We start from the raw sequence: 22,513 nt of genomic DNA on the forward strand, positions 1-22,513 counted from the left end.
CCTTACTTTTTAGGAGGGAAAAAGTGAGTCTTATAGAGCAAAAAATGTGGTAACTTATTTTCTTTACTTAGATTTATTTCCCACCAGTCATCCAGGTGCATGGTTCAGATCCTAGTGGCTGAGGAGACAAGATCGCCATACTTGTGTGATGATATTTCAAGAAGAGAATATAGAAATCTGTATATTCTTGTATGTATGCAAACCACACACACACACAATTCGGAGGTTTTATTGAAATCAAGTGGTGTATACATTTTTGTTAAACACAAACAAACAAACAATCAGTACTGTCCACCATAACATATTGGTAAGGACCCACCCCTGACCATTAGGTCCAGTCGTGACCGACTCTGGGGTTGTGGCACTCATCTCGCTTTATTGGCCGAGGGAGCTGGCGTACAGCTTCTGGACCATGTGACCAGCATGACTAAGCCACTTCTGGCGAACCAGAGCAGTGCACGGAAATGCCGTTTACCTTCCCGCTGGAGCGGTACCTATTTATTTACTTGCACTTTGACGTGCTTTCAAACTGCTAGGTTGGCAGGAGCTGGGACCAAGCAACGGGACCTCACCCCATCGCAGTGATTCGAACCGCCGATCTTCTGATTGGCAAGCCACCTGCATCTGAACATATTGGTAGTGATACCAAGAAACAATGTCGCATAGAAGTTACAATGTACAACTAGGATGTGGCAGTCGAAACCATTGACTTAGAGGGAACCTTAAGAATCACAGTGAATGCCTTGATCCATGATATCACTTTTTTGACACATGGATGAACCAATGAATTAAAAGTTCATTCTAGGGAGCAGGGGAATCGCCTTTGAGTTCTCCAAGCATAATGCAACTTTTGTGCAGATGAGTTTTCTCATACGCCTATTATTTCTGCAGAATGCTACTTACAACTGTCCTGGGCCTATTCAAGCCAATGAACTAGAATTAAAAGGTTCATTATCTGTTTGCTTAATCCCCAGTTCCAGCCATTTCCCTCAAATTAAGTCCTGCTTCATGCATGATTTGCTTTTACAGATATACGACAACAGGAAGACATCTAGATCTTCTTTAGAATAGGACTGATACTAGGAGGGCTGATTAGCTGTGAGGTATGGCAAAAATTATGGTGCAAAAAATGTGGATTTATATTTTAAATGTTTTGATGAATGGTTAATGTATTTTAATATAGATGTTTACTCACTAGGGACTGTGTGGACTAACCAGAAAAGGGGAGGAAGAGTTAGCACAAACACAAACTTCTAGGCAAAAAAAATAAATTCAAATAATATTATTACAGCAGGCAAGGCCATTTTATGCAAAATATGTGGCAATGTAACATGTTATGTGGTTTTAGTTAATAGTAGTGTTTTATATTTATGTTGTTTTGAATTTTGTGTTCTCTCAGTTTTTGCAAGTTGCTTTGAGACATTTTATGCATTAAGAGAAGACTACATGCAATAAATAACGATAAAGAAATAAATGTAGAACACTATAAATATGAGGGGTGAGGAATTCCAACCCATTTGAGAACTGCCTCTCCTTTTCTTTTTTTTTTCAGGAAGGCCACGTCATGACATGATCCAAAGAAAAGCAATTTTGACACTATTCAGTTCCCTCCAACTCCATTTTTCTTCCAGTAATTAAGTAAGCATTAGCAAAATTGCATTTGCATTTCATTTAGGGACCCTCTTTTTCCACAAAGGAAATTGCACTCAAGACAGCTCACAGTATACAAGGTAAGCAGCTAAAGGAAATAAATCAATAGCCTTTCGATAGCAATGTCTGTGAAAGCGGAAGGCAGATCGCACAGCTAGTTTCCCCCCTTCCCCTCCTCTCTCCTACACAACCTCCTGTAGCTCGTCACTCAAAACCTGCTGCAGATGGTCAGTCAGTAAGACAGTGGAGAGTTCAATCTTTGAAACCGGGCAAAGGGATCTTCTTCCTGTATAGCTGGCTTCCGCACAGACTTGTGATCCAGTATGAAAAACAATAGAAGGGAGAACTGAGGGGAGAGAAACTATCTGCAGGCAATGGCTTTTCCACCTGCCTTTCTGCCTGCCCCCACCCAGCCTTTCCCAGACCATGACTTTGAGAAGAAGCTGAGAAGAGAGGAGTTCAGGGATATTTAAAAAAAAAACAATTTTATAAGCTGTTTGGCCTTGTTTCTCAATTTTTACATGGTTTTGTATGCTTTGTGGTATAATAATAATAATAATAATAATAATAATAATAATAATAATAATAATAATAATAATAATTTATTATTTATACCCCGCTCATCCGGCTGTGTTTCCCTAGCCACTCTGGGCGGCTTCCAACTGAATACAGTGGTACTTCGGGTTAAGAACTTAATTTGTTGAGGTCTGTTCTTAACCTGAAACTGTTCTTAACCTGAAGCACCACTTTAGCTAATGGGGTGCATGATTTCTGTTCTCATCCTGAAGCAAAGTTCTTAACCTGAGGTACTATTTCTGGTTTAGCGGAGTCTGTAACCTGAAGCGTATGTAACCTGAAGCATATTTAACCCGAGGTGCCACTGTATTAAAAAAAATACAGCATCAAACATTAAAAACTTCCCTAAACAGGGCCGCCTTCAGTTGTCTTTTAAAAGTAAATAGTTGCTTATTGCCTTGACATCTGATGGGAGGGTGTTCCACAGGGTGGGCGCCACTACCAAGAAGGCCCTCTGCCTGGTTCCCTGTAACTTCACTTCTCGCAGTGAGGGAGCTGCCAGAAAGCCCTCAGAGCTGGACCTCAGTGTCTGGGCAGAACGATGGGGGTGGAGATGCTTCTTCAGGTATCCTGGACCAAGGCTGTTTAGGGCTTTAAAGGTCAGCAGCAACACTTTGAATTGTGCTCGGAAACATACTGGGAGCCAACAAAGATCTTGGCGGCTGCCCCCTGTCACCAGTCTAGCTGCTGCATTCTGGATTAATTGCAGTTTCCAAGTCACCTTCAAAGGTGGCATTGTGGTTTGCTGTTATTTTATTGATTATAATTCTTCCTTGTGTTCTGCCAAGGGCAGGGTTCTTTCTGGATCTGGTGCCAATAAGTACACCAGTGGATGAAGAATGTAAACTGCTTAATTATTATTTGCTGATATTTAATTTTATTGTTTACTATTCTTTATTTAAGTTGTTTATTTTTTAAGTCATTGTGACTTTTTGTATAGGATCTGTTTGTTACTATTAATGTTCGATTTATTATTATTATTGTGTATTGGAAGCTGCGCAGAGTGGCTGGGCCAACCCAGCCAGATGGGCGGGTTATTAGTAACATTATTATTATTATTATTATTGATTTATGAACATATAACCTATTTGGCCCTTCTGGCAAGAAGCTTAGTCCCGAATTGTCTAGATTTGGTTGGGTGCAGTTGAACCATGACTGGAAACTGTTGATAAGGTTGATTGACTCACCGATTGATTTCTAAACCACTTAATGTATTGACAACATCTATAAGCAGTGTACAAAAATAAGCAATGACAGACAACTTAAATATTGCAGAAGCACACGAGTACATATAAAAATGTTACATTAATACAAAGCTACTTATATATAAGGGACGCGGGTAGAGCTGTGGGTTAAACCACAGAGCCTAGGACTTGCCGATCAGAAGGTCGGAGGTTCGAATCCCTGCGATGGGGTGAGCTCCCGTTGCTCGGTCCCAGCTCCTGCCAACCTAGCAGTTCAAAAGCACGTCAAAGTGCAAGTAGATAACTAGGTTATCCCGCTCCAGCAGGAAGGTAAACGGTGTTTCCATGCACTGCTCTGGTTCACCAGAAGCAGCTTAGTCATGCTGGCCACATGACCCGGAAGCTGTACGCCGGCTCCCTTGGCCAATAAAGCGAGATGAGCGCTGCAACCCCAGAGTCGGTCATGACTGGACCTAATGGTCAGGGGTCCCTTTATCTTTACCTTTACTTATATATAAGTCAGTATCAACCCTTTTTTCTTCCTCTCAGCCTCTGAGTTCTCACCCAGGGTCTAAACAAATTCTCAGCTCACCCACAAAAATATCACAACTAGAAGAGTTAATGAAAACAGTGGACATCACTCTAGTCACTTACTCTAGGTCCAGGTACAGTAGGTTTGTTCAGTTTCCCAGGGGGTCCAAAGGATGGGGAAAGTCCACTCACAGCTCTTTCTTCACTCTCTGTCCTATCCACCTCCTCCTCCAGCTGCTTAAGGTAAGACATAGCCCTCCTTATGCAAATTAATCCAGTGTTTCACAAACTCGAGTGTCCAGCTGTTTTGGGACTACAATTCCCATCATCCCTGACCACTGGTTTTGCTAGCTATGGATGCTGGGAGTTGTAGTCCCAAAACAGCTGGAGACTCGAGTTTGGGAAAATCTGGATTAATCCATGCTCATCAGTTGGCTGAAGCAAAACACAGCAGCAAGTTCAAATGTGAGGAACCTGTGACTCTCTAGATGTTGTTGGACTTCAAATCCCACAACTGGCATGGCTAATGCGCCCATATGGAAAATCAAAAAAGTTAGGGTTGTTTTTGTTTCCCATGCTAATCTTCTCTGAATCGTTCCAGTTTTAGTATATTTGCTGCCGAAGCAAGCATGGTTGGTTTTGTTTCCCAATGCCAGTCAACGGAAGAGTCAAGATCCAGATTTCTAAATTTTGATTTGGAGTCCAATTCACATTGGACCAGGTCTATACTGATTCAAGGCAAACTGGGGCCCACTCTAAATTGCTGAATTGAGCCACAAACCAAATTTGGGGTGGGGTTGCATAGCACCCCCCTTTCCCATCCACTGCAGATGAGGAGAACGATTCAGCACATGGGTGACTTCTACCATATTTGTATGTCCCCTAATTGAATCTGGGCAATTTGTGTTTCATAATATATATATTTATTGGGCAGTTTAATCTACTTAGGATATGGAAAGGTTGGTAATTTTTTTAAAAGCCCCCGTATACTTCTCTCAATGCTTGTTTTGTGAGCAACTTTGAAAGGTTCACCCAGAAAACAAATAAGTTACACTGATTTTGAATAATTGCCTCTTTTGAACAATAGGCAATTTTACTACCTCATTTGCAGAATAGTGAGCAGCTTCTGTCCACTATGGGAAAACAATCAGAAACTTGGCTGCTGTATCAAATAGGCAATAAAATAGCGTATTTAGCAAATGAAATTAGAAAATTTCATTTACTTGCTTTGCAGAGTCAGCAGCAGTGGGCTTGCTTAAAGATGTGCTTAAAATATTTTGATGGAGATGTTATAAATCTCTAGGAAAATATCCTAAAGGAAACATAGGGCCATTCCTGTTAAATTGTCTTCAAAATATTCATCCCTCTTAAAGTAATATGCATGATTTATTTCACTCTCCTCTTCCATATAATGACCTTTAAGGAAATGTTGGCAATCCATTTTTTTTTTAGTGATTTTAATTTCAATGGTCTATCTGCTCACATTATTTCAGACATAATACAGGTATTTGCATAGTGATATTACCACTCTTGTTGTACAGAACACAGAGATGTAAGGGAAATAGCAGGGATTACCAAGATTTCATCGATATATGTTGAATGTAGCTCTTCTAGTCCTTCATTGTACAGGGCCTGGAGTCATAGTAAAGCTGTATCTTTACTAAAAAAACGTCAAATGCACTATTGTAGTCTGTTTCTGGGCATATTAATAGTGGGTATTAACCTTTAAAGTTCTAAATGGCTTAGAGCCAAGTTACCTGAAGAATCATTTCCTCCCACATATACCTACTCATATCTTAAGATCATCTGAAATCTTTCTCTGGATTCGCCCTTCAAATGAGGGGAGGTGAGTGACCACTAAGGAGGGTCATTGATCCATCTAAGGGATGCAGGTGGTACTGTGGTCTAAACCACTGAGCCTCTTGGGCTTGCCGATCGGAAGGTCAGCGGTTTGAATCCCCATGATGGAGTGAGCTCCCGTTGCTCTGTCTCCCAGCTCCTGCCCACCTAGCAGTTTGAAAGCACGCCAGTGCAAGTAGATAAATTGGTACCACTGTAGCGGGAAGGTAAACCAGTGTTTCCGTGCACTCTGGCTTCCATCACGGTGTTCAGTTGCACCAGAAGTGGTTTAGTCATGCTGGCCACATGAGGCGGAAAGCTGTCTGTGAACAAACACCGGCTCCCTTGACCTGAAAGCGAGATGAGCGCCACAACCCCATAGTCGCCTTTGACTGGACTTAAGTGTCATGGGGTCTTTTACCTTGACCTTGACCTTTACCTTGATCCATCTAGCTCAATATTGTCCACACCAATGTGCAGTGTTTCAGATAAGGGTTTCTCCTAGGCCTACCTAGAGGTGCTGGGGATCAAACCTGGTCTTTTCTGCATGCCTGGCAGATGATCTGCTACTGAGCTGTGGCCCTTCCTTCTGAATATGTGGGGACTGAAACTCCCCTATGTGCTTGATAGCTTCAGCATGCAAATGTTTTGCTACTGAGTTACTTCCCCTAAGAGAAATCCCTTGTAGTGCTGGTCCTGAAAAATGGATTCTGACTAGTTGCTTGCAATGATATCACCAGCAGCAAAGCAAAAGCAATTACAAACCTGAGGTCATGGAGAATGTTTTCCCCCCTGTGGACGTGAAGGCATCACACCAATGGCCCTTGCCAGACGGTATCCCATTTAAGCATGGACCAGACCTAGGCCTGCTTAGCTTCAGAAACACTGTTGTGTCATGTGTTTTGGAATAGCATTATGCTTATGCCATTATTTTGACACAGAGCGAATTATATTTCTTATGTTGGGATGAAAAGCAGAACAAGTTATGTAAGTCAAGGAGGAGTTTTAAAAAAGCATCTGGGTAGATAGTTCATAGACGTCAGAATTCATCTCTATCTTATTTCATATGCTGGTGGCTTTCAAAATAGCCTTAAAAATAGAATGGGATTGCTCTGAGGTGGCAGAGTTCTCAAGGGAATAGGAAGAGCTGCAAAATTATGGCTTCTCTTTCTGTCTACCACAAAGCCTATACATTTCTCTTTGTGATCTCTCAGCCCCTGATTTAAATATGCCATGTTTCCTATCTTAAATATTATGGTTAATCATAGATGGAACATTTGCTTTCCTGGTATGGGGCAGTGAAATAATTTGCTTCCCTTCATTACTCAAAATTTCTGCTACCTCCCCCACAAATGTGATTTCACAATTTCAGATGTGGGAAGCTGCTAATGAAGGCCAAATTTAAATGTTAGTCCTCATCTGGAGGTCAGCAAAAGAACCTCATGCTGACTGGTAATGACATGGATTTTCTGTGCATTACTGAGCTGATACATATATCAAGGTGCTTTCAAATGTTAGGCAGGCATGTAGGAGCTGTAATATTCATTGACTATGACTTACTTCTAAGTTCACAAAATTATCTTCTCTTCCTCAAGTTGAAATGCATTTAGGTTTTCTTTCCTTGCAATAAAAGAGGAGGGAGGGGAGCTGGCAAAAGTGAAATTTAATGTGAGAAGAGCACAACTACTTGTACATGAGTGCAGATCATGTTGTTCAGTGTGCCTCAGGGCCATCACCTTCTGGTGCAGAGCTGATGCAGCAGCACCCAGAATTCTCAGGTGGGTGCCAGAGATCTAGCACTCAGGGTCTACCACCATTTTTGGGTGGCTAGGTCTGTGAGCTGCCCAGCATTTAAAAGCCCTGGAGAATTACAGAGAATAAGCCTGAAGAGCAGCTCCCAGCTGCCCCGTGGCCATCACAACACTGTTTCAGCCTGTCATGGCCAAGTAAGCCAACCAGGGAGACTGTATCCTTCTCTTGTTAATTGTTCCCTTGTTTTATTTTCTTCTTCTTCTTCTTCTTCTTTGGCGATCACTTGTAGTCAAGTAAGATTGTCTTCCATGAACATGGTCTTAACAGTGAGTCCATAAGTGACTGTGGAGGCCAATTGTGGATCCAAAAATCCTTCCACAGTGGGGACATAAGTTTCCGGGTGGGAGTTGATCATGGTGAGGGCTTGCCAAACGTGTCTTCCTCTTAGCACATTTCCCCCTTTTGTCCTAAATTCGAGTATCTTCAAAGCCCATGACAGCTTTGGTAAAGGCTGTTCTCCAATTCAAGCACTTGCAGGCCAGTGTTTCCCAGTTGTCGGTGTTTATACTACTTTAAAAAAAAGAAAGAGAAAGATTTGCCTTGAGAGAGTCTTTCAACCTCTTTTGTTGACTACCAGCATTCTTAAGTTCGGAATAGAGCAGTTGCTTTGGAAAACGATAATCACGCATCTGAACAACAGTCCCCTTGACTCCACTCTAATAATTCTTGATGGGTTAACCATTTCTCTTTCCTTTGCCTCTTTTCTGTGAAATGGTTCTTGTGTTGAGATGCATAAGGGGAGGTAGGTTTATGTCTCCTCCAGACTCTCAATATAGTACATCTAACAAAATGATTTTTAAACTCCACATTGATTTTAACCTTGTCATACCATGCCAACCAAACCTTAAATCGTGACCTTCTCATTCCAAACCTCTCCTATTTCTCAAGGTCACCCACACCTTCATCCAAACCAGGCAACAGGTTGCAAAGTACAATTTCAAGTCAGGCCATCGCAATCCTAAGGTGTGGAGGCTAGTTTCTGATACTGTCTGTTGGGCTAAAAACTTCCATATTGACTTCTTTGGGGGCAAAAAGGGATCACAGCTAGAGGGAGAGAAGGGAAATCCCATACCACCAGCATGACCCAAGATGTTACTGGGTCTGCTGAAACCGTGGGAATGATTTGCTGTAGCTGAAAGGCATCAAAATATGGTGGTAAATGAGGGACTTTCCCGCCTCCCAAGCTGGATTGATCATACAACTATGAGAAGTGCTATTTTTCTAGAAAAAAGGGTTCTGGAACTCCCTCTTTCTCTTAGAATGGAAATGGAACCCACCTGAGAGGTTCCGGAAGATTCTAGGCAGGGCTACCATGTTTACAATGACCATCCTCCACAGAATGGAAAAAATTCAAAGCCCGCTAAACCTTCAAGTCTTCCACAATACATTGGAGTATTGGGTTGGGGGGCAGAATTTAAATGAGTCAGTTTGTGCAGATTCCTAGGAATCTGAACCCCCAAATACCACAATGAGGTAGGACATGTCTTTTTTTAAAAAAAATATTTATTAAAATTTCGAAAAATTACAGAAATAAGATAAAGTAATAAAACAAAAAATACAAAATACTGAAAAATTAAAACAAATAAAAACAAATCAGTTTTTCCATATCATATCTTTCATTTGCTTGTTTCCTTGACCTCCTCACACCTCTAGGTAGGACATGTCTTAATGCCGGTGGACCATCTAAGTCGGGGGGGTTCCTATTCCGAATAAGGACTCACAGTTTAGCATCTCTATAATTTAAAGAAAATCAGGATAATGTGTAATTCGGACCTAAACTTGAACTTCTGGAGTTTATGAGGGTGGGGGACAGTGTTAGGATATTTCCGTTCCACCTTAAAAGGGAGCAGGATGTTTGTGTCACAGCCTGCGTATTTCCTGTTCACAGGATGTTTATGTTTTCAGTTCCTTTCGTTTTCTTCTTGTTGCCTGAGCAGCCGGAGCAGGCGGTCATGGTTTCTTTGTTCTGACCAACGCTGAATAAACTGTAAATATGCTCTCCTGCTGTGCATCTTTTGCTGTGTGAATTCTGCTGATAGAGTGTGCACCAGTCTAAGAATGTGGCAATCTATTCTGAGGCTTCGTGTCGCTATTTGCTGATACTGCGTGACTACGGGAGATCGATGGATCGTCCGGCAGGAGCTTGGGGGCTCAGATGGACTTTATCTCCCTGGCAGTATCCCAACAACAGAACCCTGAAGAATGGCAACTCTAACAACTCACTTTTTTGTTTGTTAAAGGCACCCTAAAAAATAAAATAAACAAAAACACGAGTACAAAAATTGTGATTTACTAAGAATGGAGGCCGAGCGATGAATAATTCCTCTGATGCCTTCCAGCTGTTTTGGACGACAACTCCCATCAGCTCCAGTCAGCATGGCCGAAACATCTGGAGAGCAGAAGGCTCAGTGAAGGCCACCTTCTGCTCTGTCGCTCTGCAATTACTTCATCAGTGTTGATCTGAGTGGAGAGCTTGAGGTTTTATTGAGGAGGGTGTGGGGAAGAAGCCCAAGCTGGTGATTTAAATATAAGTAGATAGCAAATGAGGGTGACAAAGCAAAGTGACTGACTGTGCCCTACCTTTGGTGCAGTCACTTCAAATCTACATGATGGAGATCCACAGTCTGCTTGAACAGTGCTTGCGACATGACAGGTAGACAGTGAGGGAAGGAGGGCTGGCGCCATCAGGAACACTTAAAGAGTGCAAACTTCCAATGCACTGTCAACCGCTGGAAGCAATTACAGTCTAGTACTAAGTAGATCTCAGATTGTGAGTGATTAAACATTCGAGCATTCTCCCTGGCCCAAACAGCCCTGTAGGGATTGTTTTGGCTAATGCCAAAATGTTGGTGTCTTAGAGGACTCAGGTCACATATTTTAACCTCAACACACTAGAACCTCTAGCTGCAGCACGGTAGTGTATCAAGTTGTTCTTGGTAAATGGCAGCTCTCATTTCAAACAGCTGAAAAGTTACTAGTCAGATAGGACTGCCATATGTCTGGATTTTCCCGGACATGACTGGGATTTCAAATGTGGGATTGACGTCTGGGGGGAGTTTCCAAAAGGCAGTGCTTTGTCTTGGATCTTAGACAAGTCAATCGGAAAATTGTACTTTTGTAGAAACAAGCTCCACAACTTGGGGGGGGGCACCCTGGTTTTTGCTTTTTTAAATATGGCAATGCTAAATCAGAAGAATCTCTAGCTAGCTTAAAAAGGTAAAGGACCCCTGACAGTTAAGTCCAGTCGCAGATGACTCTGGGATTGTGGTGCTCATCTCGCTTTAGTGACCAAGGGAGCTGGCGTTTGTCCACAGACAGTTTTTCCGGGTTGTGTGGCCAGTAGGACTAAGCTGCTTCTGGCACAATGGAACACCAAAACCAGAGCAGTGCACGGAAACGCCGTTTACCTTCCTGACAGAGTGGTACCTATTTATCTACTTGCACTTTTGGCGTGCTTTCGAACTGCTAGGTTGGCAGGAGCTGGGACTGAGCAACGGGAACTCACCCCGTAGCAGGGATTCAAACCACTGACCTTCTGATCGGCAAGCCCAAGAGGCTCAGTGGTTTAGACCACAGCACCACCCACGTCCCTTACACAAGCTTATATCTAGCTTAAATATTGTCGGTGGTTAAGCACAGCGTGAGACGTAGGAAAGAATTTTGATTTGCCTGCTGTCACTTTCACTTGATTACCCTTAGCTCCAGCCCCATGTTTAGGCCTTTCAGAATTAGCATGAAACTATTGTTGAATAAGGTGATTCACCTTGCAGAGGGATGTGTGATTACCAGTTGCTTTTCTATTAAAGGCTTCCCTTTTGACGTGGGGCTGACGGTTCCCTATTCTTGCCTCAGTACTTCTTCTGTTGTGCTGGTAATGTTTTCCGACAAGCCACCTCTCTTCTAAACAATCAGGCTCCTTCCCCCCACCCCTCCTTCAATCCATCTGTTTTGACTCTTGACAAAGGCAAATATTCCTTGGAGGAGGTGGGTGGCGCTGGTGGAAGAGAGCGAGCCACTTAGAACCGGCAAAAACTTTGTTTAAATCGCATGAATTAATCCCAGAGCGAACCCAGTAAGTGACACAAAATTACTTGTTGTTATTGTCAGCCATTAAACCTTGAAAGCAATTGTGTGAGAGAGAGAAGAGAGAGAAGAGAGAGAGAGAGAGGAGGGAAGCACATTAAGGAACAGAAGGAGGCTCCAAAATGCTGTGTGTATGTTTGCAAACCTATTCTGAGTCCTCCCCTGGTGAATCTAAAGAGCTATCTTGCCCCATCCATTATTCTTCTGTGCAACTGGTACTAGAGCTTGTGTTCTGCATGCATACAGGAATTCATTTCCTACCATCAGTATTGGGTTGAATGTCCACCTCCTACATATATAGGACTGTTTGTGCCTTGTGAAAGTGGCAGGGGTGACTTTGGGGAATTAGGCAGAATCTTCTGTCTCTTCTTCTTTCTTTGGTGAACACTCATAACCGAGTAAGATTGTCTTCCATGAATATGGGCCTAATGGTGTGTCCGTAAGTGACTGTGGAGGCCAATTCTGGATCTGCACATCCTTCTACAGTGGGGACATGGGTTTCAGGGAGTTGATCACGATGAGGCTTTGCCAAATGTGCCTTCCTCTTAGCTCATTTTCCCCTTTCGTTCTGAGTTTGTGATTCTTGAAAGTCCATGGCATCTTTGGTAGAGAATTGATGCTTTTGAATTATGGTGCTGGAGGAGACTCTTGAGAGTCCCATGGACTGCAAGAAGATTAAACCTATCCATTCTGAAGGAAATCAGCCCTGAGCGCTCACTGGAAGGGCAGATCCTGAAGCTGAGGCTCCAATACTTTGGCCACCTCATGAGAAGAGAAGACTCCCTGGAAAAGACCCTGATGTTGGGAAAGATGGAGGGCACAAGGAGAAGGGGACGGCACAGGATGAGATGGTTGGACAGTGTTCTTGAAGCTACCAGCATGAGTTTGACCAAACTGCGGGAGGCAGTGGAAGACAGGAGTGCCTGGCGTGCTCTGGTCCAGGGGGTCACGAAGAGTCGGACACGACTAAACAACTAAACAACAACAACAAAATTCTCTAACTGGAGCGCTTGCAGGCCAGTGTTTCCCAATTATCTGTGCTTATGCTGCATTTAGGGACGCGGGTGGCGCTGTGGGTAAAAGCCTCAGCGCCTAGGGCCTGCCGATCGAAAGGTCGGCGGTTCGAATCCCCGCGGTGGGGTGCGCTCCCGTTGCTTGGTCCCAGTGCCTGCCAACCTAGCAGTTCGAAAGCACCCCCAGGTGCAAGTAGATAAATAGGGACCGCTTACTAGCGGGAAGGTAAACGGCGTTTCCGTGTGCTGCGCTGGCTCGCCAGATGCAGCTTTGTTACGCTGGCCATGTGACCCGGAAGTGTCTCCGGACAGCGCTGGCCCCTGGCCTCTTAAGTGAGATGGGCGCACAACCCCAGAGTCTGTCAAGACTGGCCCGTACGGGCAGGGGTACCTTTACCTTTACCTATGCTGCCTTTTTAAAGATTTGCCTTGACAGCAACTTTAAACCTCTTTTGTTGACCACCGGCATTCTGCTTTCCATTTTTAAGTTCAAAGCAGAGTTCTTGCTTTGGAAGACGATAATCAGGCATCTGCACAACATGACCAGTTCAACAAAGTTGATTTTGAAGAATCATTGCTTCGACATTGGTGATCTTTGCTGCTTTCAATACACTGGCATTAGTTTGCCTGTTTTCCCAAGTGATATGTAAATTTTTTTGGAGACGCCATCGATGGAATCTTTCAAGGAGTTGGAGATGGCGTTTATAAGTGGTCCACGTTTTATAAGCGTACAGTAAAGTTGGTAGAATATAAGATATTTAGGTGAGAGGAGATTTACCACTGAAGATGATACAGCTGACAATTCCCTCAATCCTTGGACATCCTTGGAGAGGGAAAAGATGGCTGTCTTCATCTGGTCACCATTAGTCCTCCTTTTCCCCATGAGAAAGAAGAGCCACTAGGATGCTTAGGGCAACTCTGCTAGCACTTGAAAATGGTGCCAACAAAAACCATGTACTGAAACTAATGATAAGCTCCCTCCTACCAAGAAATTTTAGAATTCTCAACTTAGTTCAGTATTGATCATAGCTGTCAACGTTTCTCTTTTTTTAAGGGAAATTCCCTTATTCTGAATAGGATTCCTCGCAAGAAAAGGGAAAAGTTGACAGCTATGGTATTGATGTCAGGGACTGGCTGGATGAGGAAGAGAGGTTGGAGCTGCCTGCCCAAGAGCCCCCCAAGGAGGACAAAAAAGATGACAACTTAAACCCTGGATTGTGGTGGTGGGACACTGAAGAGCAGTCTGCAGAAGGAATGGGCTGGGAGGTGCTAGAAGCAGAGGGTTTGAGTGATCAAGGTGGGTCAGGAGAAGAAGGGCCTTCCAGGACAGGGTTAGAGGCTGAGAGTCACAGTGTGAGCGCAGACTCAGAGAGGAGTCAGAAGTTGCCCTTGTTACCCATCAGCAGGACAGTCCCAGTCCTGCTGGCTCGCCTCCCCCTCTGATGTCCTGCTTGTGGAAAGTCCTGCATGTTGCTGAGCAATGGGCCAGAGAGGCCCAGAGGAGGAACCCACCCACATGATGCAGCCAGTGTGATATAGTGGTTAAGAGCAGTAGTCTCGTAATCTGGTGAACCAGGTTTGATTCCCCGCTCCTCCACATGCAGCTGCTGGGTGACCTTGGGCTAGTCACACTTCTCTGAAGTCTCTCAGCCCCACTCACCTCACAGAGTGTCTGTTGTGGGGGAGGAAGGGAAAAGAAAATGTTAGCGACTTTGAGACTCCTTAGGGTAGAGATAAAGCAGGATATCAAATCCAAACTCCTCCTCCTCCTCCTCCTCCTCCTCCTCCTCCTCCTCTTCTTCTTTGTCTGCTTGGGAGGGATCCAGAGTGAAAGGCTAGAGAGGAGGGTGGAGCTAGTGGTCAGTTTCAGCAATGTGTCAGAGGACTCTGCTGTGTTGCTATTTTCTGTTAATAAACTAATTGCATTCTGTGTCTCCCATGCTTTCCTGCCCTGTGGATGACCTGGACTCACTTGACAGCTCCTTGACAATTGTCCACAGCGACTATCAGCAGGTCTCCAGGGTTTCAGACCAGGAATCTTTCTCAGACCTACCTGGAAAACCCAGATTGAACCTGGGACCTTCTGCATGTCACTAAACCACTAAACCACACAATGGTAGTGAGGGGGTGTGGCATGGAAGGGGAAGAGAGTGTGGCTTGGGAAGAATCTCCAAGGGCCAGATAAAGAAGTCTGGAGGGCCTGAGGTTTCCCCCCATTGTGATACTGCGACAGTGGCTTCCACTCCCAATAATATTCAAACAAAGCCCTGCATTTTATTTTGCTGTAAAACAAATAGATTCTGGTGTTCTTTAAAACCAGAAAGTAATAATGCTGTAGTTTAAAATGAGAGGAAAAAACCTGACCTTTAATCTTTTAAAAAGTATAATTGATCCAACTTACATTTTTAGCAGCCAGTGGGCATTTTCAGTGTCATTTGTAGCTTTTCCTTTAGAAAAAAAAGAACAAAACAACAACAGTGTGCCTTGATATTTTTTTTAAGATGGTGATATTCCTGCTATGGGATTTGAAGGCAGAGAAGACAAACTTGTGGACCGATGGTTATTTGTTCCTCTGCTCCTGCCTGCAAGCCATACATCCTCTACATACAAACTCTATAATGCATCTGAAAGATTATTAGCGCAACATTTAAGTGGAGTCTTTTCTCTGCTGAATTATGCCCTGAGATATACGAGTACAACTTTCTATCAAAGTCAGCGAGCTGTAGCTCATCCATATCCAAAGGCAGAGCTGAATCCTCCAATTTTAATTCATGCATTCCTCATATAAAGGTCGTTAATGCTTAAGTATTCATTTTTTGAAGAAAGAAAAATTTGCAGTGATCAGGGTTGTACAGTGACCGGAGTGGTTTGATCTGCAGACAAACCTATTGCAAATATTTGCTAAGATTCGGCGAAATGCATATCGATGACAATGACACGCTTTGTTTCCTAGAATCTCTTTAGAAAATTCCTTCACAGAAGCTCTTTTCACATGGAATGGTTCTTGCTCACCACCACCACCAAAGCTGCAGCACTACAGAAGTTCCACCTTCTGAGAAAGTTGAATTGAGAGTCATTGTCTGCAAAGGGAACCCCTCCCTGCAAATAGTTGCCCATGCAGAACAGCTCCTTTGGAGACATTAGTGCTTGCGTGTCTCACTCAAAATGAACATGTTGCCCAAGCAGGTGGAACCTCTAAAATTTGCTTGCTTGCTTATTTATTTATTTGCTGTATTCCCATGATAATAAAGGGATGTCCTTTGATGCTCAAGCGGTGGCCTACAAATTCACCTCCGTCAAATCATCCGTCTTCTTTTTGCCTTGCTTTGGAAGTTCACAAATTATGCTCTAGGTCAGGGACGTCCAAGTTGGATCCTCCTAACAGAGGGTCCATGTTGTGCTCGGCACTGAAACTCTTCCCCAACTGGCTTGTGGGCGGGGTTTGCCCTGCTCCAAGCTGGTGGTGCCACAGTTATGCCAATGGCCTTTAGCCTATCAGCAGCATGGCAAGGTTGGGGATATTTATTTGGCAACGCGGCGTAGGGACCTCTTTTTGCTTCGCATTGCCGAACACCCGCCCACCCACCCATTAATTAGGCCATGTTTGGCCTTGCTTTGGACTTCGGTTGGTTGCCTGTTTTGGAATGGGGGCTGGGTGCGAATTTTTTCCAATGTGGCAGATTGGCTGTGGCCACTTGGTTTTTGCCTACCTCTTAGCAATCATCACAACTTTGTAAGGTTTGGTGGTTAGGCATTGGTTTGGGGGGAATGTGGGGAGGGGAGGTGCAGCCATCACCTGTCCCTCCAATGAATAGGGTATTCCGTTAAAGGAATCCAGGGGTCTGGATCTCGTCTGAAGCCTGGAGAGGGGCTAGGGCCATGCCAGGACCCCCAGGAACCCCAGGGGTGAGCACCAGTCTATATACATTGATGGTTGTTTACCCTTTCCATGCTTCCTGCAGGGTGGGGCAGCAGCCAAATATAGTTTGATACCAATGCCTATGTCAATACCAGTCACATTTGTGTATTTTAATAAAGTTGTGGCCAAAATTTGCCCATTAACATTTAAACTAAATTCTGTCTCCACTGTGTCTCTATTTCCATAAGGGATGGGTTTTGGGGCTCGGAGCACAACTCCCAAGAGGGAGTTTCTCTCTGGGGGGGGGGACTGGCAGGTATTGAGTTCAGAGTACTTAAGCTTTTTTGGGGGGGCAGGTTGAAGTGGTTGAGCTTTTTTAGGGCAGCTTCCCAAAACTTTTGACCTTTTTTTTAAACAGTAACTGTGCAGAATTAAAATAAATTGCTCACCAACAGCACAGCCACTAACAGATGGACACAGTGCTACAGTAGACAACAAAGGAACGCTCACTAAACGTGACGCAGGGAAAGACCGAGGGGGGAGGGGGCAGAGACATGATTCTAAACAACACGAGCGAGAAGGATCTCACGATCCACCACGATCATCCGGGGATCGACCTGTTGATCGGGGTCAACCACTTGGACACCCCTGCTCTAGGTGAAGTGTTTGGTCAGATCATGACCTGATAATGGTGTTTGAAAGCCAAAAGAAACCATAATTTTGCATCAGGCACCATTAGTAAGCTAATCATCTATGTACTATGCACCAGAAACGGACATCCCATGAACTGATTGCTTTTCATTCTTTTATATGGTGATGTACATCAGTTCTAGCTTTAAATATCTACATCAAAACTGCATCATTAACCTGACTGTAGGTGAGTGCTAGACACACCCATTAAAAAACTGACTGGACAATCACGAAATAAAATTTTCTGTGAATGCAGGATCCGTTAGCAACATTTCACACTGCCGCGGGGAATTTGCCTCTTTCTGCATAATTCGTCTATAAAACTTCCTAACCTTTTAATCAATGCCATTTCCATCAACATAACCCTAATTTTACATTAATCATTTTGGGTAATTTGTCCATTTCATCCTTGGATGACATTTTAAATGGCACATTTTTCGAGTCTGCAAAAGATTAGATTGTGTAAAATGTTGTCTTAATTCTCCAAGTACTTTTTACCTGTAGATGAGGTCAGGTCACAATGCGGTTTTTAAGCACCCAGAGTCGGTGGTTAATTACAAACGAAACAAAAACAGCTTTTGATAAGCACATGTTTTGTGTCAATACAAGGTGCTTTTCCGTTCTCTCAAACAGAGCATGTGGGACCAAGTTCTCCTCAGGATTCCCATCAAACTGCTGCAGTTGTTTGAAATGTAAACTCTTTGCCAAAGCATCACAGGAAATTTGCACCATCTGAGCTATTGCAAGATTTGACGATGTTGGACTTTTAAAGAAAAAATGTAAGGATTGCAAAGTGGCATGTCTGTCAGAATTCTTTCTGAACTCTGGGTATCTGTAAAACACAAAAGGCACAGTAACTCTGTGTCTTGCTATCAGCTTCCCCCCCTGAGAGATATTAAGATCCTTTTAAGGGTTCTCCTTCATCTAATATATAACACCCTTGAGGCATTTTAGCAATTAAAATGAGGAAGTAGATGCTTTCATGCTTTAATTTATACACTATTCAAACATTGTTTCGGCGATGCTTTCATTTGGCTAAATTTGCTTGAACATAATGAAAACTTCCAAGTTTTCCAGTTCAAAATTGCAAATGGCTTTTGACAGCCATGTTTTCCTTCCCTCTGATTCCCCCACTCTTCCCAACTTGAGTGAGCTGGGGAGTTGCAATACGCAGAAAAACTCATGTCCAAATGCCGAAAGATAACAGAACCAGAGTTGGGGGCATCTCTCATTTCTTGGTCTTGCCCTTTGGGCTCCCTTCATCATCTCGTCCTCATTCTCTGTCCCATTGCTTTGGAATGCCTTGCAACAGACACACATTTTCATCTGACCCCGTTCCAGTGGCTGGCACCCAGTTCCTTCCTCTGAGTCCCATTCCTTAATCGCTTCTTACGCCACCTCCCTTCTTTTGTGCACAACAGCTTCTTCTTCCCCAATTTCTATTTAGATTATGTGGATCAGGTGTGGGTAGCCCCTGACTTTCCTATGCAAAGCACTTGTCACGTTCCTCATTAGAGCATCTACATGAAGCAAAAGGGGTGCAAAAGATTTCTATGACTCAGTGGTGTTGCACCAGCTCAGTCCTCAATGCTGATGTCACCAGGCATGCACGGGGCACAGAGGGTTCACGGGGCCGCACTGCACTGCCTGTTGGTGCAGGGGGGAGCCCGCCTGGCTGACATGGCCCTTGGTGGGTGCATCCCCCCAACACTGGCTTGGCAGCTATTCAGCGAGGGAACTGGGGGCACGGCAGCAAGGCCAGGCTGGGCTTTGGGACCCAGATACCCCCAGCGGCAGGCAGGGCAGGACGGGGATCCTTGCATGGGGGCACCTGGTTCACACCCCCTCAAAATCATGCGCTGGGGCTACAGCCCTCCTGGCCCACCCCATACTATGCCCCTTGTATGTATTGAAAACCAAAGTGGGGTTCGGGGGGGAGTAAATTAAAAACAAAACCCAGTTGCAGATAGCAGGAGTGAAAACCAGGGGGACTCAGATGGGTGAATCAAATCGTGCAACCTACGAAACACCTCAGATGAAGGCAAATTGTTTTAAGAAGTGCTGGATCCAGATCAAATCTGAATCTTGTGATGAGTGCACACCACTATGGACAGTGTCCTACTCAATAGGTGTGATGGTGCAAAAATTGTGGGAATGTTCCGGGAGGCAGGAGAGGATATATTGTTTATTAATATCCTTCCTAACTTGCGCTAGCAAGTTCCTTTACTTAGCAGAATTTACATTTCCCTTTTTACATGCAAAGCAGATAGCTGGTTGCAGGCTCGTTTAAGCCTCTCAATACTAGATTCTTGGTAAATTCCTTTATATCCCTCCTAAAAGAATATGCACGCCACAATCTTGTGTAAACTCAATAGAAGAAGTTTACTCACATCATCATCAGTTCACAGTTGGATCCCTGAAGGCAGACTTAGTTACAAAGTATGTACATGTGGAACTATCCCATATGGGAATAATCCCAGTGTCCTCTGTTGGCTGGAAGCCAACAGAGCATCTCTAGCTAAAAAGCTGCTCCAATGATGGAGGAAATCAAAAAGAGAGAGAGTGCTGTGTGCCTTGTACTTTTGTTACCTGGACAGGTAAGGTCACACCCACCTCTAGTCACATGCAAAGGAAGTATGTCCCAGCCAGGAGGGGAAAAGGAAGTTTTTGACTGGCTGGACCAAACATCCCCTTGCACTCTTGTCCATTCTAGGAAAACTTATGTATCACATCCCACAAAAATCAAGGCTAGCGTAATGGAATCTCACCCCATTTCCTCCTGCACACATCCTGCACCATCCCAAAATATGCTGTGAAAGGTTGGGGGAACCCCCAAAACAGCTTTAGCAGGTATGGTAGGGGAGGAGAGGAAAAGTTTGTTCCATCATGCTAGGAGAAATCCCCGTGCTGGTAGAATGTTCTGCTTCACGCTGCATGGATACAACCCTAAATATGGAAGACCAACAGCATCAATAGAGGAAATGTATTTCGCTAAAGGAGGGTATTTGTTAGATATAGAAGACCAACAGCAACCACAGGCAGAATATACTGTGCATGTTCTTTTTTCTCCACACCTGACCACACTTTTAATAGATCCTCATTACTGTTTGACCTTAATGTTTGCAAACCTGCTGAGTGCAGCTGCTCTATTGCTAGCCAGAGGCTGGCTGTGATCTAATGGCAGCTGCTTCCAGTTGCTCTGACGTGGTTACTCCTTAAGTGCTGACACCTCAGTAAACAGGTACCCCATTCCGGCAAGGAGTACAGGGGTAGGAAGCATCCACATACGCTGATTCCAAGAGAGAAAGAGAAGAGAAGGCAACAGCAAAACCAGAACCAGTTAGTGATTGTGTTAGGAGGGTGACCAAAACAAATTGAGAATTGCTTCTCAAGTGTGATAAACGCAGAAGTTCCCAAGCATGGCAAACCTACACAACCATCAAAGGCAAGGCTGAAGTATAGGCATTGGATACACACCCAACCAAAATCACATCCCAATAGGATTTCATTCAGAGAAGACATTTCTTTCTTGCTTTCCATCCCCATCTACCGACTTACAGACGGCTGCTGGTTTAGATATACAGTGGTACCTCGGGTTACATACGCTTCAGGTTACAGACTCCGCTAACCCAGAAATAGTACCTCAGGTTAAGAACTTTGCTTCAGGATGAGAACAGAAATCATGCTCCGGCGGCGCAGCTAAAGTGGTGCTTCAGGTTAAGAACAGTTTCAGGTTAAGAACGGACCTCCGGAACGAATTAAGTACTTAACCCAAGGTACCACTGTAATGGAAGCAATGTCTTCCTGCTATGTGAGAAAGACAGGCACATGCGCTCAGCCCTTCCCTCTTGTCTTTTGAGTGCACAAGAAGATAGGAAACTATTTTAACTGGGAGCTTTTTGGTACAGAGCTTTTTGGTTCAGAGCTGAGTAAACCTAACCATGTTTACTCAGACGTAATTCCTACTGAATTCAACGGGGCTTACCCTCAGGTAAGAGCGGTAGCCTCTTTGCCACTAGGCTACACTATGTCCCTTCACAGATTGTATAATTCTTAAAGGAGGCCAATGTTGACCAATAAAACAATAGTCAACACCATTCACCAACCATCACGCTCCACCTGTGAAAGAATATTTTGTAATTGTGAAACACATGGCAATAGCCAATCCCCAGGATAGCTTCCTCACCTCTTTGCACTGTGTTTGATTAGCTTGTCCCACAGCACTAGTACAAGGGAGCTAAAAGGATTGTGGTGCATGCATTTTATTTTTGAAGTGCATTGCGACCTTTTCCTGAAACACCCTTCCTAGGTGGAAGGGCAAGTGGCTACGTTTCACCTTGGAATGTTTCGGGGATGTGTGTAGAAACTTGTGTGTGGCGTGAGAGGGAGAGAGCTATAGAGAGCCATTTACCTGGTACTACAGAGGTTTTCCTTGGGCTAAAACCATATTTTTCCATGTCAGCAAACTGACCTTTAGTCATTCCAAAGTGGGGAAAGATTTCATGATGAACATTTTACTGGAGGATGGATTTGCTTGTGTTACAGGGAATGGGACAATCATTTGCAGATGGTCAGAAGGCAATGTTGCCTTGCCCAGCACCATCCTGCCAAATGGTAGGGTAGTTCAAATTTGATTTGCCTATTGTTTTTGGCCATAACTGGGGGAAAGTATGGGCAGTCAGAGTCTTCACCCTCCAGTGCCTCCTGCTCTGAATCTGAAGGCTCAGAGGGAACCATAACACCAAAAAGCATCCTGAGGCACAGAAAGAGAAGGGTGGCTCCAGGCCTGTCTGTTACTGCCATTCACTAAAATGAATTCATTCACTAAAATGAATTTGTATGGGAGCTTCCCATAGCTCTAAAGGATATAGCCTAGTGGTGAGGAACCTGTGGCCCTTCAGACGTTGCTGGACGTCAACTCTCATCAGACCCAACCTGCATGACCAACGGTGATGGAGGATGGCAGTTGGAGTCCAATAACATTTCCCACCCCCTATCTAGCCCAGTGAAGCATTGTCCAGACCTATTGGATATTATTCAAAAGCCTTACTTGCAGAACTTCAAAACAGAGCAAAAACATCAAAGATACATCCAAATAATTCTGTACAATATCTTGTGCAAGTCCAGCACAGGTTTGTCTTCTTAGAAATAAAAGAACTGATAATCAGAGCTAACAAACTTAGCTCTTTCACACACAGGCTCCATTAGCCTTCCTTCCAGCCCCACAAAGCCTGGGGATAAAGACTCAAGGCAACTCCCTTTCAAAATGGAGATTT

This window comes from Podarcis raffonei, chromosome 17, assembly GCF_027172205.1.
Source record: "Podarcis raffonei isolate rPodRaf1 chromosome 17, rPodRaf1.pri, whole genome shotgun sequence".
Lineage (NCBI taxonomy): Eukaryota > Metazoa > Chordata > Lepidosauria > Squamata > Lacertidae > Podarcis > Podarcis raffonei.